Raw genomic sequence first — 14219 nt, 5'->3', positions numbered from 1 at the left:
TTCTTTCTTTCTTTCTTTCTTTCTTTCTTTCTTTCTTTCTTTCTTTCCTTCTTCCTGTCTTTCTTTCTCAGTAGCGGATAAGCTCTCTTGAAATGTATTCATCTTATAAAATATGTTACATAGTAACATGGGCGGCTCAGGCTTAAAATGGCAGCTATTATTAATTTTTCTTTGTATATCTGTTGATTGTCTGGTTAAGAAAAGTTTTCAAGCTGCTGTGCCTAATGCTCAGTTGGGCAACAGCTGTTAACATCATTGATAATCTCTATGTTTTAGAGTTCTGCGAGTCTAAGAAAATTAAGACAATTAATGCACATTTGATACTTTTTATAATCAAACCGATTTGCCTTGAAATACTGAGTTTTATACCTTGTGTTAGTCAACTTTCTATTGCTGTGGCAACATACCTGAGAAAAATCAGCTGAAAGGCAAACTTCTTTGGCTGATGCTTTGACAGTTTGAAATCATTTGGACCAGGCCACCTTTGGGTCTGCAGTGGATAGAGTTTGCTGGAGTAAGTTGCTCACCTCCTGGTGACAGAAAAATAAAAAGAGGTAGAGGGAGGGCTTCGGGTTCCTGTGTTCCCCCAAAGGGCATGCCACCAATGACCTAACTTTCTTCCCATAATCCTCACCTCCTAAAGGTCCCAGGACCTCCCACTAGCACCATCAGCTTGCGACATAGCCTTCATTGCGTTGTTTTTGGGATACCTTTAAGGTCATATCAGACAACCTCGCTATTCATTCTTGACTGGCATGAAAAACACAATTCATAATTGTGCTCCAAAGTTCTGAAAACTGATTGGATCAGAAAAAATAAAGTAGGACTTCATGTTTTTCTCTTTCATATTTCTCTTCATATACCTCTCCATATTTCTCATTTATGGAAACAATCAGAAATAGATGTAACCTAGGATTCCAGGCATGAGCCACCATACTCAAACAAGGCTCTGTATCTTAAGGAGAGTGGCTAACAACGATTTAAAAAGTTCCCCATATCTCTCTAAACCACTCATTGAGGCTTTAGAGGCCTTCTTCCCAGAAGACAGTGCCTGGTGTTTGTAGAACCCAATTATGATTGACTTCGAATTTTACACTTTCATTACAGGAACTACTAGAGAAGAATTGCTGTGTAAATTGTGTGATGCTGTGAGAGAAAGGACTCCTTGGCGATTCTAATCAGGCGGTCAGCAGCTCAGCGGTTTGCATAGTCAAACTTCTACATGTTTTTATACTGCATGCTCTCTTGCACAGTATATATTTTGTTCTTGGTATAGCTACTGAGCGAATAAAGCAAGAGAACGACGCTCTCCATCAATTTGGTGTAGAAATACAATACACCAATACGCTTTCTTGATTTGTGTGCCTCAGATCTAAATTCTGCAGTGATCATACCTAAGGGGCTATTCGAGAAAAGATAGGGTGTGAGACTTCCAGGGCTCTTTTCCAATCAGTACCATGAATTATCCCGACTCCAAGTCACATATTTGTTTTATTATAGTTTTGAAGTTTTTTAAAAAAATATTCATGTCCTTTATTTTACCCAGTAGCATAGCCTATCCTTTCAGAAGCCTTTAAAAATATGGACCATTATTTAAACATGAAAGTTTTCACATTTGGTTGTAATGTTTCTCACAAATCTCAACCCGTCAAGGAGAGGTTTCTAAAAGTTGAAATCCATGATCTATCAGCTCTCCCTTTTCATGTCACACCATAAGCTCTACCTTTTCATGCCACACCATATCATTTGACTTACTGACCCCCACAAAAGAAAACCAACCCCCCAGGATTACAATAATTCATCCCAGCATCTATTTCAGTACACATTAAGAAAGGTTTCAATTGCCAAGTTATTTTTGAATAAAGTCCTATTAATGCAATACAAATAAAAGCTTCCAACTAATACAATCATCGATGAAGAAAGGTAATTTTATTGTATTTATTGTGGGCTAATGACGTACAGGAACTGGTTGTGCTGGTGGGGCTTTTACTGCTGCATACTTTCTCTAGTCTTCTGGTGATCTCAGCTGTGATTCTGTGATGGAAGATCATGTGGCTGGGTCTAGGTTGTCTTCAAGCATTTGCAGCTTTAGTTGTATTTCATGGGTTAATTGTTATTTGAGACACAGTCTTTCCATGTAGCCCAGGCTGGCTTTGAACTCATAGTTCTTCTGCCTCTGCCTCGTAGGAGCTGGGATTTCCGGCACCTACTGCCATTCCTGACCTCATCTTGGCTATGCTGCAGAAGCACCAAGTCTCCCGAGCTTACAGACTGATTTCACTTCAACATTTCCTAGAGGGAAGCACCATAGTTGTTCCTTATTTACTATCAATCCCTTCCTTCCTAGTATATATAGCCATGTTGTTGAGACCTAGATCTAAGCCCGGATAATAGGTTTTTGAAAGTTATGTATTAAATAGACCATGAGGTCTTTTGTATGTGGTATCTTTTGTTCAACACTGTGTTTGTGACATTTGGAATCTTTCCTTTTTGCTTTAAAGAAATAATGTAGACCTGTGGCTGTTATATGAAATCATATGATGTGAAAATGCTTTGAAATTTCAGAGTGCCTTGAAGATTAAGGAATCAATTGGTTGGTTGTGTATTTAAGTACTCTGAGGTATTTCCCGGTATTGGGGAAAAACATTTCCAAATTTTTGGTATCTATTTTCTTGACTAGTTCTGCTACAAAATTTTCATGTCCAGCCTTGACAGTGATTTGCTGACAGTAGGTCACTCAGTTAGATCACAGCTAACCAAATGGCAAAATTTTTTGGATATTAGTATTTCAAAGGTCTTCTTAGAAATGTACACCCTGAGGTTTTTTTTCCGGTACAGGTTAGTGGATTTTTCTCATAATTAACTAAGTGGAAACTGGAGGTTATTATTTTTTGAAACCTAGACCTCATCTTAATGTTTCCGTTAGTATTTAACTGTATAACTGAGAATAACCCATAACTGCAATACCTTTTCTATTCACTGATATGCAGCATGCATAGAATTTGCCTTATAGGTCACACTACACACTGGGACAGCCATCTTCTGGAGGCAAAACATGTAGTAGTTTTCCTCAAAAGGACACTTCTTACCTAGCAAGACAATATTAAACCCCGTTTCGTTGCTGATGCCTTCCAGTCATGATGAATGTGGAGTCGAGCCTCTGCTGGGTGTACAGGCATTGCCTGGAGAAGCCTCCCTCTGTCCCACAGAAGTGAGGCTACAATAACACACATCACTGACGGTTGTTTGGAACCTAGTAACCCAGAAGATGGAACAGTGCCGTGGCAGGAGCAAATGCCCAGCAATGCCAGTTGACGTGTACCTAGCACTGCCGTTATATTTTCTCTCTCCATGTGCTGATGCTAAATCACTGAAATCACATGGGTGTTCCTGGGAGGGGTCTTTATTTTTTTTCCAAATTTTTTTTTTATTTTTTTAATATTAGTTACAGTTTGTTAACTTTGTATCCCTGCTGTATCCTGCTCCCTCTTTCCCTCCCAAATCCACCCTTCCTCCCTCATCTCCTCCCTGCCCCTTTCCAAGTCCACTGATAGGGGAGGACCTCCTCCCCTTTCATCTGATACTGGTTTATCAGGTATCTTCAGGACTGGCTGCAAAATCTTCCTCTGTGGCCTAGCAGGGCTGCTACTCACTTAGGGGGTGGGGCGAGGAGGTCAAAGAGCCCAAAGTTGAGTTCATGTCAGAATCAGACCCTGTTCCCCTTATTAGGGTACCCACTTGGATACGAGCTACCAAGGGATACATCTGAGCAGAGGTTCTAGGTTATATCCATACATGGTCCTTGGTTGGAGAAACAGTCTCATAAAAGACCCCTGTGCCCAGATAGATTTGGTCCTTGTGGAGCTCCTGTCCTCTCCAGGTCATATTAACTCCCCCCCTCCGTTTTTTATGATTCCCTGCACTCTGCCAAAGGTTTGGTTATGGGTCTTAATACCTGCTTTGATACACTGCTAGGTAGAGTCTTTCAGAGGCCCTCTGTGGTAGGCTCCTGTCCAGTTACTTGTTTGCTCCTACATCCAATGTCCATCCCATTTGTCTTTCTAAGTGAGGATTGATCATCGTATCTTGGGTCCTCTTTCTTGTTTATCTTCTTTAGGTGTATAGATTTCAGTATGTTTATCCTATCTTATAGGTCTATATAAGTGAGTATATACCATGTGTGTCTTTCTGCTTTTGGGATACCTCACTCAGGATGATCGTTTCTAGGTCCCACCATATGCATGCAAATTTCATGATTTCCTTGTTTTTAATTGCTGAGTAGTATTCCATTGTGTAAAAGTACCACAATTTCTGTATCCATTCCTCAACTGAGGGACATCTGGGTTGTTTCCAGGTTCTGGCTATTACGAATAAAGCTGCTACAAACATGGTTGAGCAAATGTCCTTGTTGTGTACTTGAGCATTTTTTTGGATATATGCCTAGGAGTGGTATAGTTGGATCTTGAGGAAGCACTATTCCTAATTGTCTCCAAAAGCGCCAGATTGATTTCCAGAGTGGTTGTACAAGTTTACATTCCCACCAGCAATGGAGGAGGGTTCCCCTTTCTCCACAACCTCTCCAGCATGTGTTGTCACTTGAGTTTTTGATCTTAGCCATTCTGATGTGTGTCAGGTGAAATCTCAGGGTCGTTTTGATTTGCATCTCTCTGATGGCTAAGGACGTTGAGCATTTCTTTAAGTGTTTCTCTGCCATTCTGTATTCCTCTACTGAGAATTCTCTGTTTAGCTCTGTACCCCATTTTTTAATCGGATTGCTTGATTTGCTGCTTTTTGACTTCTTTAGTTCTTTTAATATTCTGGATATCAGCCCTCTGTCAGATATAGGGTTGGTGAAGATCCTTCCCCAGTCTGCAGGCTGTCGTTTTGTAAAAATATGGAACGCTTCACGAATTTGCATGTCTTCCTTGCTCAGGGGCCATGCTAATCTTCTCTGTATCATTCCAATTTCAGTATATGTGCTGCCGAAGCAAGCACAGGAGGGGTCTTTAAACCTTAAACCTCCCACTTCCCTGATTAAAAAGAGACACCCCCCTAAATACCACCCAACCACTGGCTGCATTTTTCATAGGTGCATTTTTAATTTTTATATTAAAAAAAACACAACAGAAACAGTGGCATTTTCATGCTGGAACAAACCCAGTATCATTTTTCAATGTCTGTCTGATGACAATCTGGTTATTAGGTTGTCAGAAAATTTTGACAGAATGTAGTGTTAGACTACCTAATTACATTGCTTTAGTTCAATGGGGCCGCCGATCTGGTTCCTAATAATTTTGGGCCAGGATTGTTTTGTTAAAGGCAAATGTATCCGTCACGTGATAAATGCTTGCTGTTTATGTTTACCCCTAAACAAGGGAAATCCACTTAGGCCTGCTCTTGAGGGGACTGTAATTGGAAACATTGCTCAGAGCCCAGATGCCATCCATTTCGAAGTTTTAAGTCACTGGGGAGAAATTGAAAGGACCAAGGCTTGCTGAAGCTTTTCTTTCATTTCATTGAACAATACACAATGGAATCAGAAATCTTAAGAATATACATTTAAAATTACTTTTCATTTCCACTTAGCTAACTTATATTTTAAGTTAAAGACCCTGCATTTTAGTTTTTCAGATTCAACACTTAAGTGCCAGAGTAAACAAAGGAATCTTTTATATATGCTTCTTTGTATTGGGGTAGAATCAGGTTTTGTGATGTCCTAAGCTCATGCTATATTGGGATCCCTCCTTAAGGCAAAAATTAAAAAAATATATTAACATGACATCAGGCATAACACTAAAATGTATTCTAATAACATGGTTTGGTTTTCCTTCTTTGACAATTTCTGTATAAGGAAGGGGCAAGAGTCATTCTCTGTGTTAGTTCACCATCCTAGCACCCACAAGGCCCCAAGTTGTATCCCAAGAAAACAAATGAAATTTGTTTTGCTTGGCATGGTATCTATACCTGCAACCCCAGCATGTGTGAAGCTGAGATGGAGAGATCCTGAGTTCAAGACCCTCCTGGATTACATGACAGTTCTAGGCCAGCCTAAGATATATAGACTGCTTCAAAACAACAAGCAGACAACCAACCCAGATTAAAGTCCTGGTAGAGAAGTGCCTGTTGTTATGTCCTTCCAAAGAATTTGCCACTTCCCAAGGGTGCTCAGCTCTCCTAAGGCCTGTGTGAGGTGGGCGCTGATGGTTAGGTTTCATCATTGCCCCATCGTTCCTTTTCTGTCTACCTGAATCTGCTGCTGAGTCAGCAAGGATGTAACTGCTTCGATGATATGGAGAAAGCCCAAAACGACAAGCAGATGGAATAACCTGTGAAATGTAGCTTCACACTGGCCTCAAGGCAGACAGTACAGGTTTTTAAGTGAACGAGAAAGAGAAAGCTTACGAAAGAAGAAAGTTCTAAAGGCAGTTCTACAAAATCACAGTGATTTGTGATATTTGCTCCTTTGAACAAGTAATTGCAGTGAAAGAGCCATGAGAAGATTGTTTCTAGTGGACGAGAGGATGCTAGTACAGCTACTTGAGGGAGCGTGCGATACTGCTCTGCTCTGCATGCAGTAAAGTGACAGCAATTTATTACATTAAACATTATTTTGAGATTTTATTATTATTATTTTATGTGAATAAGTGTTTTGTGTGTATCTGTATGATGTGCATGCAGTGCCACTGAAAGCCAGAAGAGGGCGTTGGATTCCCTGGAACTGGAATTACAGATGCTTGTGAGCTGCCATGTGAACTGCTCTTAGCCGCTGAGCCATTTTTTTAAATTTTATTTTATTTTATTAATTACACTTTATTCACTTTGTGTCCCCCCCATAAGCCCCTCCCTCCTCCCCTCCCAGTCCTACCTTCCCTCCCCCTTCTTCACGCATGCCCCTCCCCAAGTCCACTGATAAGGGATGTCCTCCTCTCCTTCCTTCTGATCTTAGTCTATCAGTTCTCATCAAAAGTGGCTGCATTGTCATCTTCTGTGGCCTGGTAAGGCTGCTCCCCACTCAGGGGGAGGTGATCAAGAGCAGGCCAATCAGATTATGTCAGAAGCAGTCTCTCTTCTCATTTCTATGTAATCCACTTGGACACTAAACTGCCATGGGCTACATCTGTGCAGGGGTTCTAGGTTATCGCCATGCATGGTACTTGGTTGGAGTATGAGTCTCTGGGAAGACCCCTGTGTTCAAATTTTCTGGTTCTGTTGATCTCCTTGTGGACCTCGTGTCCTCTCCAGATCTTACTATTTCCCACTTCTTACATAAGATTCCATGCACACTGCCCAACAGTTGGCCATAAGTCTTAGCATCTGCTTTGATAGTCTGCAGGGCAGAGCCTTTCAGAGGCCTTCTGTGGCAGGTTCCTAGGTTGTTTCCTGTTTCTTCTTCTTCTGATGTCTGTCCTCTTTGCCTTTCAGGATGGGGATTGAGCATTTTAATCAGGGTCTTCTCTCTTAATTAGTTTCTTTAGATGTACAGATTTTAGTAGGTTTATCCTATGTTATATGTCTATATGAGTGAGTATATACCGTGTGTGTCTTTCTGCTTCTGGGACAGCTCACTCAGTATGATCCTTTCCAGTTCCTACCATTTACCTCCAAATTTCATGATTTCCTTATTTTTCATTGCAGAGTAATACTCCATTGTGTAGATGTACCACAATTTCTGCATTCATTCTTCAGTTGAGGGGCATCTGGGCTGTTTCCAGCTTCTGGGTATTACAAATAAAGCTGCTACAAACATGGTTGAGCAAATGTCCTTATTGTATACTTGAGCCTCTTTTGGATATATGCCCAGGAGTAGTATGGCTGGATCTTGAGGAAGCGCTATTCCTAGTTGTCTGAGAAAGCTCCAGATTGATTTCCAGAGTGGTTGTACAAGTTTACATTCCCACCAGCAGTGGAGAAGGGTTCCCCTTTCTCCACAACCTCTCCAGCATGTGTTGTCACTTGAGTTTTTCATCTTGGCCGTTCTGATGGGTGTCAGGTTAAATCTCAGGCTCGTTTTGATTTGCATTTCCCTAATGGCTAATGACGTTGAGCATTTCTCTGCCATTTGATATTCCTTTACAGAGAGTTCTCTGTTTAGGTCTGTTCCCCATTTTTTAATTGGATTACTTGGTTTGCTGCTTTTCAGCTTCTTTAGTTCTTTATATATACTGGATATTAGCCTTCTGTCAGATAAAGGGTTGGTGAAGATCCTTTCCCAATCTGTAGGCATTTGTTTTCTTTTGATGATGGTGTCCTTTGCTTTACAGAAGCTTTTCAGTTTCATGAGGTCCCATTTATTAATTGTTGCTCTTGGAGCCTGTGCTGTTGGTGTTCTGTTCAGGAAGTTGTCTCCTGTACCAATGAGTTCTAGGGTCTTCCCCACTTTTTCTTCTAACCGATTCAATGTGTCTGGTTTTATGTTGAGGTCTTTGACCTACTTGGACTTTAGTTTTGTGCAGGGTGATGAGTATGGATCTATTAAAGCATTCCCACTGAAATCAGGTACAAGACAGGGCTGCCCACTCTCTCCATATCTCTTCAACATAGTTCTGGAAGTCCTTGGTAGAGCAATAAGACAGTTGAAAGAGATCAAGGGGATACAAATTGGAAAGGAAGAAATCAAATTATCACTATTTGCAGATGATATGATAGTATACTAGTATATGTGAGTGACCCCAAAAACTCTACCAGGGAACTCCTACAGCTGATAAACACCTTCAGCACAGTGGCCGGATAAAAAATTAACTCAAGAAAATCAGTAGCCCTCCTGTATACAAAAGACAAAAGGGCTGAGAAAAAAATTAGGGAAACAACACCCTTCACAATAGCCACAAATGACATAAAGTACCTTGGTGTAACCCTAACCAAGCAAGTCAAAGACTTGTATGAAAAAAATTTCAAGTCTCTGAAGAAAGAATTAGAAGATATCAGAAGATGGAAAGATCTCCCATGCTCATGGCTTGGCAGGATTAACATAGTAAAAATGGCCATCTTACCAAAAGCAATCTACAGATTTAATGCAATTCCCATCAAATTGCCAACACAATTCTTTACAGACCTGGAAAGAAAAATTCTCAACTTCGTATGGAATAACAAGAAACCGAGAATTGCTAAAACAATCATCTACAATAAAAGATCTTCTGGAGGTATCTCCATCCTTGATCTTAAGCTGTACTATAGAGCAACAGTAATAAAAACTGCATGGTACTGGCAGAGAAACAGAATGGTGGATCAATGGAACTGAACAGAAGACCCAGAAATAAACCCACACACTTATGGTCACCTGATCTTTGACAAAGATGCCAAAACCATACAATGGAAAAAAGACAGCATCTTCAACAAATGGTGCTGGTCTAACTGCATGTCTACATGTAGAAAAATGCAAAGAGCCATTTTTTATGAAGAACTAAAAGAGAGGAGAGAGAGAGAGGTTTAAAGGTTCACAATACAAAAAAGAAAAGTAAGTGAAAAACGTTAGTTCAAGGAGATAGAGTTGATTGTTGTGAGGTGATTTTGTCAGGTATTATAATCAGGTGTCAAGCTACCACATCATGGGCACAAGTGCCATATGCCAATAAAAACCAATATACAAATAAAAAGAAATCTGGGATGGAAACAATGCTCTACTCTGGAAAAATAATAAAAAGAACTGGTACCAGTGTTTTCTGCAGAGTTGAATTCCCTCTGGGGTCACTCACTATCCTTTTACTAGTAGTAAACCAAGCATTTGGCTTGACACCTCATGAAACTCTTAATGGCATCTTTAGAATGCGATGATTTCAATGGGTCATCAGTTTCTGAGTTGTAAGCACAGTAACTGTGTGCCATCATGAGGTAACTGTTTGGGTGGGAGTTTTAGTTCTTGGTTGCCCATTAAAACATTAGAAACTTGTAACCCAGGCAATCCCTTTGAGTCTGTGCAGTTAGCTATCACTTTGTTGAACACACTGAGATGCTGGTACTTGGGAACTCTACTTTGCATCTATGAAGATGAGATCTTGGCCACTGCTTGTTGTAGCTCTAAGCAATGCTAAAAGCCTGATAGTTATCCATTGTCCTAGTTTATTTATGCTAATATAACAAACCCCTGCAGATTGGGTAATACATAGAGAGGAAATTTCTTTCATCACTCTCAGTTCTTGAGATTGGGAAGGCCAAGATCATCAATTCTCTGTCTGCTGAGACTGTCTTTCTTCCAAACCTCCACCTGTTGCTGCACCCTTTGGAAGGGATGCATGCCATGCCTTCAGTGGCAGCAGATGTAACTGAAGAGGGTTCTCCTTTCACACTGGTATCTCTTTGCTATGGGGCTAATTGTGTTGATGCTCTACGCTCAGGACTCATTACAGCCCAGGGGCTTCATCTCTTAACACAGTTGCCTTGAGGATTAAGTTGTATCATGAATATTGGATGAGGCACTGTCATTTAAACCACAGCACTCAGGATGGAAGATCTAACTAAGTTGATAATACCTGTCATTTGATTTTTATTTAATGAAAATTTTTCTAAAATTCTGTTGGGTAACTTCGGTGAAGGTGTGTCATAGTTAACTTCAGTTGTCAACTTGGTGCACCCGGGAAGAGAAAATCTCAACCGAGCAATTGTCTCTATCAGGTTGGCCTATGGGCATGTCTGGGGATGGGATTTTGTTGATTGCTAATTGATGGAAGAGGGCCTACACCATGTGGGCATTTGCTATCCTGGGCATCTGGACCTGGACTGTATTATACAGGTTGCTGAATATGAGCCTAGAAGCAAGCGAGGACACAAAATCTCTCCGTGGTCTCTGCATCATTTCCTGCCTCTTGAGTTCCTGCTACACCCTTCCTCCATGATGGACTATAAAATGTAAAATGAAATAAACCCCGAAGGTGTTTTCATTTGTGTTATCTGTCACACCAACAGGGAAACCAAGGGCAAGCTGTCAGATTGCTATCTTGGTGAAAGATGACTGTCAGAGATGTGCAAAGGTGTTTGGGGACCATTTGTGGTGGCTTGTGAATGCATTTTTGCCCATCAGATACTTCTTCAGAGAAAGTTCTGAACCAACCCAACTTGGATAACATTCATTTAGTATTAGTTGCTTATTTTTGGTTTTTCTTTACAATGCAAGTTTTGTGAGCCATACTGAAAAAAAAAATGTGTGTGTGTGTGTAGGCCAGATGTCAATCTTGGGTGTCATTTCTCAGCTGCCATCCACCTTAGTTTTGGGGAGTCTTTCCCTGGCCTGAGACTCACTGGCTTGATTAGACAAGATGGCAAGTAAGTTCTAAGGACTTGCCTATCTTTGCCTGCCCAGTGCTGGGATCACAATGAACAATGCTCACATGCCTGGCTTCTTGATGTGGGCTCTGGAACTCAGGTCCTTATGCTTTTGTGGCAACTACTGTACTGACAGAGCCATTTGAGACATCTTCTCAGGCCCTATTTTTGTTTGTCAGTTTTATTTCATGAGACAGGGCCTTATAGTGTAGGGGAGGTTGGCCAAGGACTTACTGTGTAGCACAGCTGACCTCAATCTCATGGTAATTCTTCTCAGCCTTTGGAATATCAGATTCAGAGATAGTGGGCCTTGTACATGTGAGGTAAATGCTTTACCACTGAGCTTCATCCTTAGTTCACCAAGGTTTTTCTATGCATCATGACTTTGGTCTTCCTTCATCCCTCCACAATAGCCATATATAAGCCTGATCTTTGTGGCAGGCTGTTCTTTTCTGAACCTTTCCTGTGGGTTCACACCAGACCCATTCAAGTTCATATAGTCTCCTCATTAAGCAAATACAAGTGTAGCATACAGTTTTGTGATTTTCCTAATATTCCCAAATTTATTTCTATAAGGACTGAAACTAAATGCCTGGTTCTTTAATGTTCTAGAAGGCCTCATTTAGAAAAAAAATGAAATAAAAGGATGCCCTCCACAAGTATCCTGTAGCAGGGAGGCACAGAATTGCATGGTGACATTTTAATAGCTTATTTATTTTATATAGATATAGTTTCTTCAAGGTATTTAAAATGTCAGAATAGCCTGAGAAATGTATGCAAATAATCTCCTGCAATTAACAAGTTGAAAGATTTAAAGACACGCCAGTGTTCTAAACAACTGAAAACAAAGTTTGGCACAGCTATTACATGTGAAAGATTCATTTCCTGCAGAAAGTACCTGCCAAATCAATACTGTGTTTTCCTTTGGAAGTTAACTGACATTTGGGTTGTTAAAGCTGGAACTGGAAGGTTCTTTTCCCCAAAGGTAAACACTGATTAACTTAAATTTGCCAGTGTAGATGGATCTTACATGTTTGGTAATCCTTTCCTGATGCTTTATATTTAATGACATGCCTATTTATGTAGAAATCATTTAAAATGATTAAATTTGCTCACATAAATTATATCAGTAATTCAGTGTCTCCTTCCTTGACATCATGTTATAACTATTTTACCATGGTGACTCTGGTTCTTAGATTCTGTAAGAGTTGCAGGTAATACTCACTTTGAAGTTACCATAATCAGTAGATATGTATTTTCTGTGTACCACAGCTCTTGAACTCTCTAACTTGTTTTTAATTTTACTAAGCATATTAGAGAGCATATATGGTTGTAAAGATTCAGTCTGTGCATTAGAAGATGAAGGTTTAAACTGATACCTTCATTAGTTACTTTGGTAAAATCCAAGACAGAAATACTCATTAGAGCAACTTCAGGGGGTGGGGCTTAATGAAGCTCATGATTTCAGAGGCCTCAGTCCATTGTGGTACAGAAGGCATGCTAAAACAACCGAGTGGTGTCAGGAGCGTGCAACAGAACTCACAGTAAGAGACAGACAATGGATTGGAGAGATTAGTCAAGAGCTAGGTGTAGATCTAGCTTTCAAAGACCTGCCTCTGGTGATCTCCCGCCCCTTCCACAGGTAGGCCACAGTCTCAAAGGTTCCATCTCCTCCCAAAACTGTGCTGCCAGCATGGGCCAGGTTTTCAGACACATAAGCTTAAAGGGGACATTTCACTTCCAAACTATAATTGTATCTCCTCTGGCCACTGCCCTTTGCTCTTGATGCTGGTTTGCAACCAGCCCCTGGCAAAACAGGACCCCCATATCCTCACCAATGTTATGCAAATACTGTGGAGTCCTCATATGCTCCCTCAACTACTGCAGATCACGATTCAATCAGAGAGGGCCTTTTCCAATTGCTATTTGTTTTAATCACACAGAGTTCAGAGCCCAAGTGACATCAAATCATAGGACAAGCTGCAAGGGACACTTTGCTGTGATGATTGTGGGCACGGGCTTTAAATGAGGAGGAGTGAAGATGGGAGATTAAGGATGCTGTTAGTTGTGGGTATAAAGCTACTTCTTCTTAACCTGGCTTGCTGCCTGCATCTCCTGCTAACAGAGTCACTTTGAAGTATTAAATTTATCCCTCAATTTTTTTTATGGTCTTTTAGTCTCTTTAAGTTCTTACAGAATAGAATGGTAAGACATTTGTGTCTTTTTTTCAATGAAATTTTCTTCCCCTGAAAGCTTGTTGGAAAACGACAACTATGTTTTGCAAATAACCTCCAGAGATATAATGGATTAGTACCCATATATATTCCATGAATTACCACCCCTTGGAGGTTCTACCACCGAAGAAATAAAATACTTTCTAACAATAACTATTAAAGGTCTTTAAAAACAACAGTGATAACAGCAGTACACACACACTCACACACACACACACACACACACACACGCAAAGAGGGCCGGTTTTGAAGTTGATTTTAGTCGTAAATGCCAACTCAATTATCAGCAAATAAATTATTATCATCTTTTGGAGTTGTAGGTGGATTAGAGAATTGTCAAGTGAAATACAAGTATAACTGATTGAGAGTTAAAAAGAGGTCCTTCTTTTCAGAAGCATCTTCTGGAAGCAACTGCAAAACCCAAATCCTTTGGATCCCTGGAGGAAGGGTGACAGGACAGTAATGCAGGCACATCCAGCTGTGTGTGTCTTGTTCGGTCTGCACTGTTTCTTTAATTGATTAATTTAAAAGGCACCATGTTAAGTGTTTCCAATATATTGTTCTGTTTCTGATGTCCCAGGAAAGACAGGCCAATATTTAGCCCACCTGTCTCCATGGCAGTGTCCTTGGAACAAAACAAAATAGTTCTTCCTTGTCTTTTCTTTCTTTCTTTCTTTCTTTTTTTCTTTCTTTCTTTCTTTCTTTCTTTCTTTCTTTCTTTCTTTCTTT

General features: G+C 40.3%; 1 protein-coding gene and 1 non-coding gene across 3 annotated transcripts in view; one reads left to right on the top strand and one right to left on the bottom strand.

Annotated features, from left to right (window-relative positions):
• The window catches only part of Fhit (fragile histidine triad diadenosine triphosphatase), a 1508502-nt gene that overhangs the window by 47942 nt on the left and 1446341 nt on the right, over positions 1-14219 (top strand). The gene's annotated exons all lie outside the window — the stretch shown is intronic.
• LOC129670635 (U6 spliceosomal RNA) lies at positions 4889-4995 on the bottom strand. Its single transcript, XR_008719242.1, has one exon. It is a non-coding gene; the product is annotated as a U6 spliceosomal RNA (small nuclear RNA).

This window comes from Psammomys obesus, unplaced genomic scaffold, assembly GCF_907164565.1.
Source record: "Psammomys obesus unplaced genomic scaffold, mPsaObe1.curated_primary_1811, whole genome shotgun sequence".
NCBI lineage: Eukaryota > Metazoa > Chordata > Mammalia > Rodentia > Muridae > Psammomys > Psammomys obesus.
Note: the sequence above shows the minus strand (reverse complement) of the source record. Positions and strands in the feature narration are given on the sequence as shown.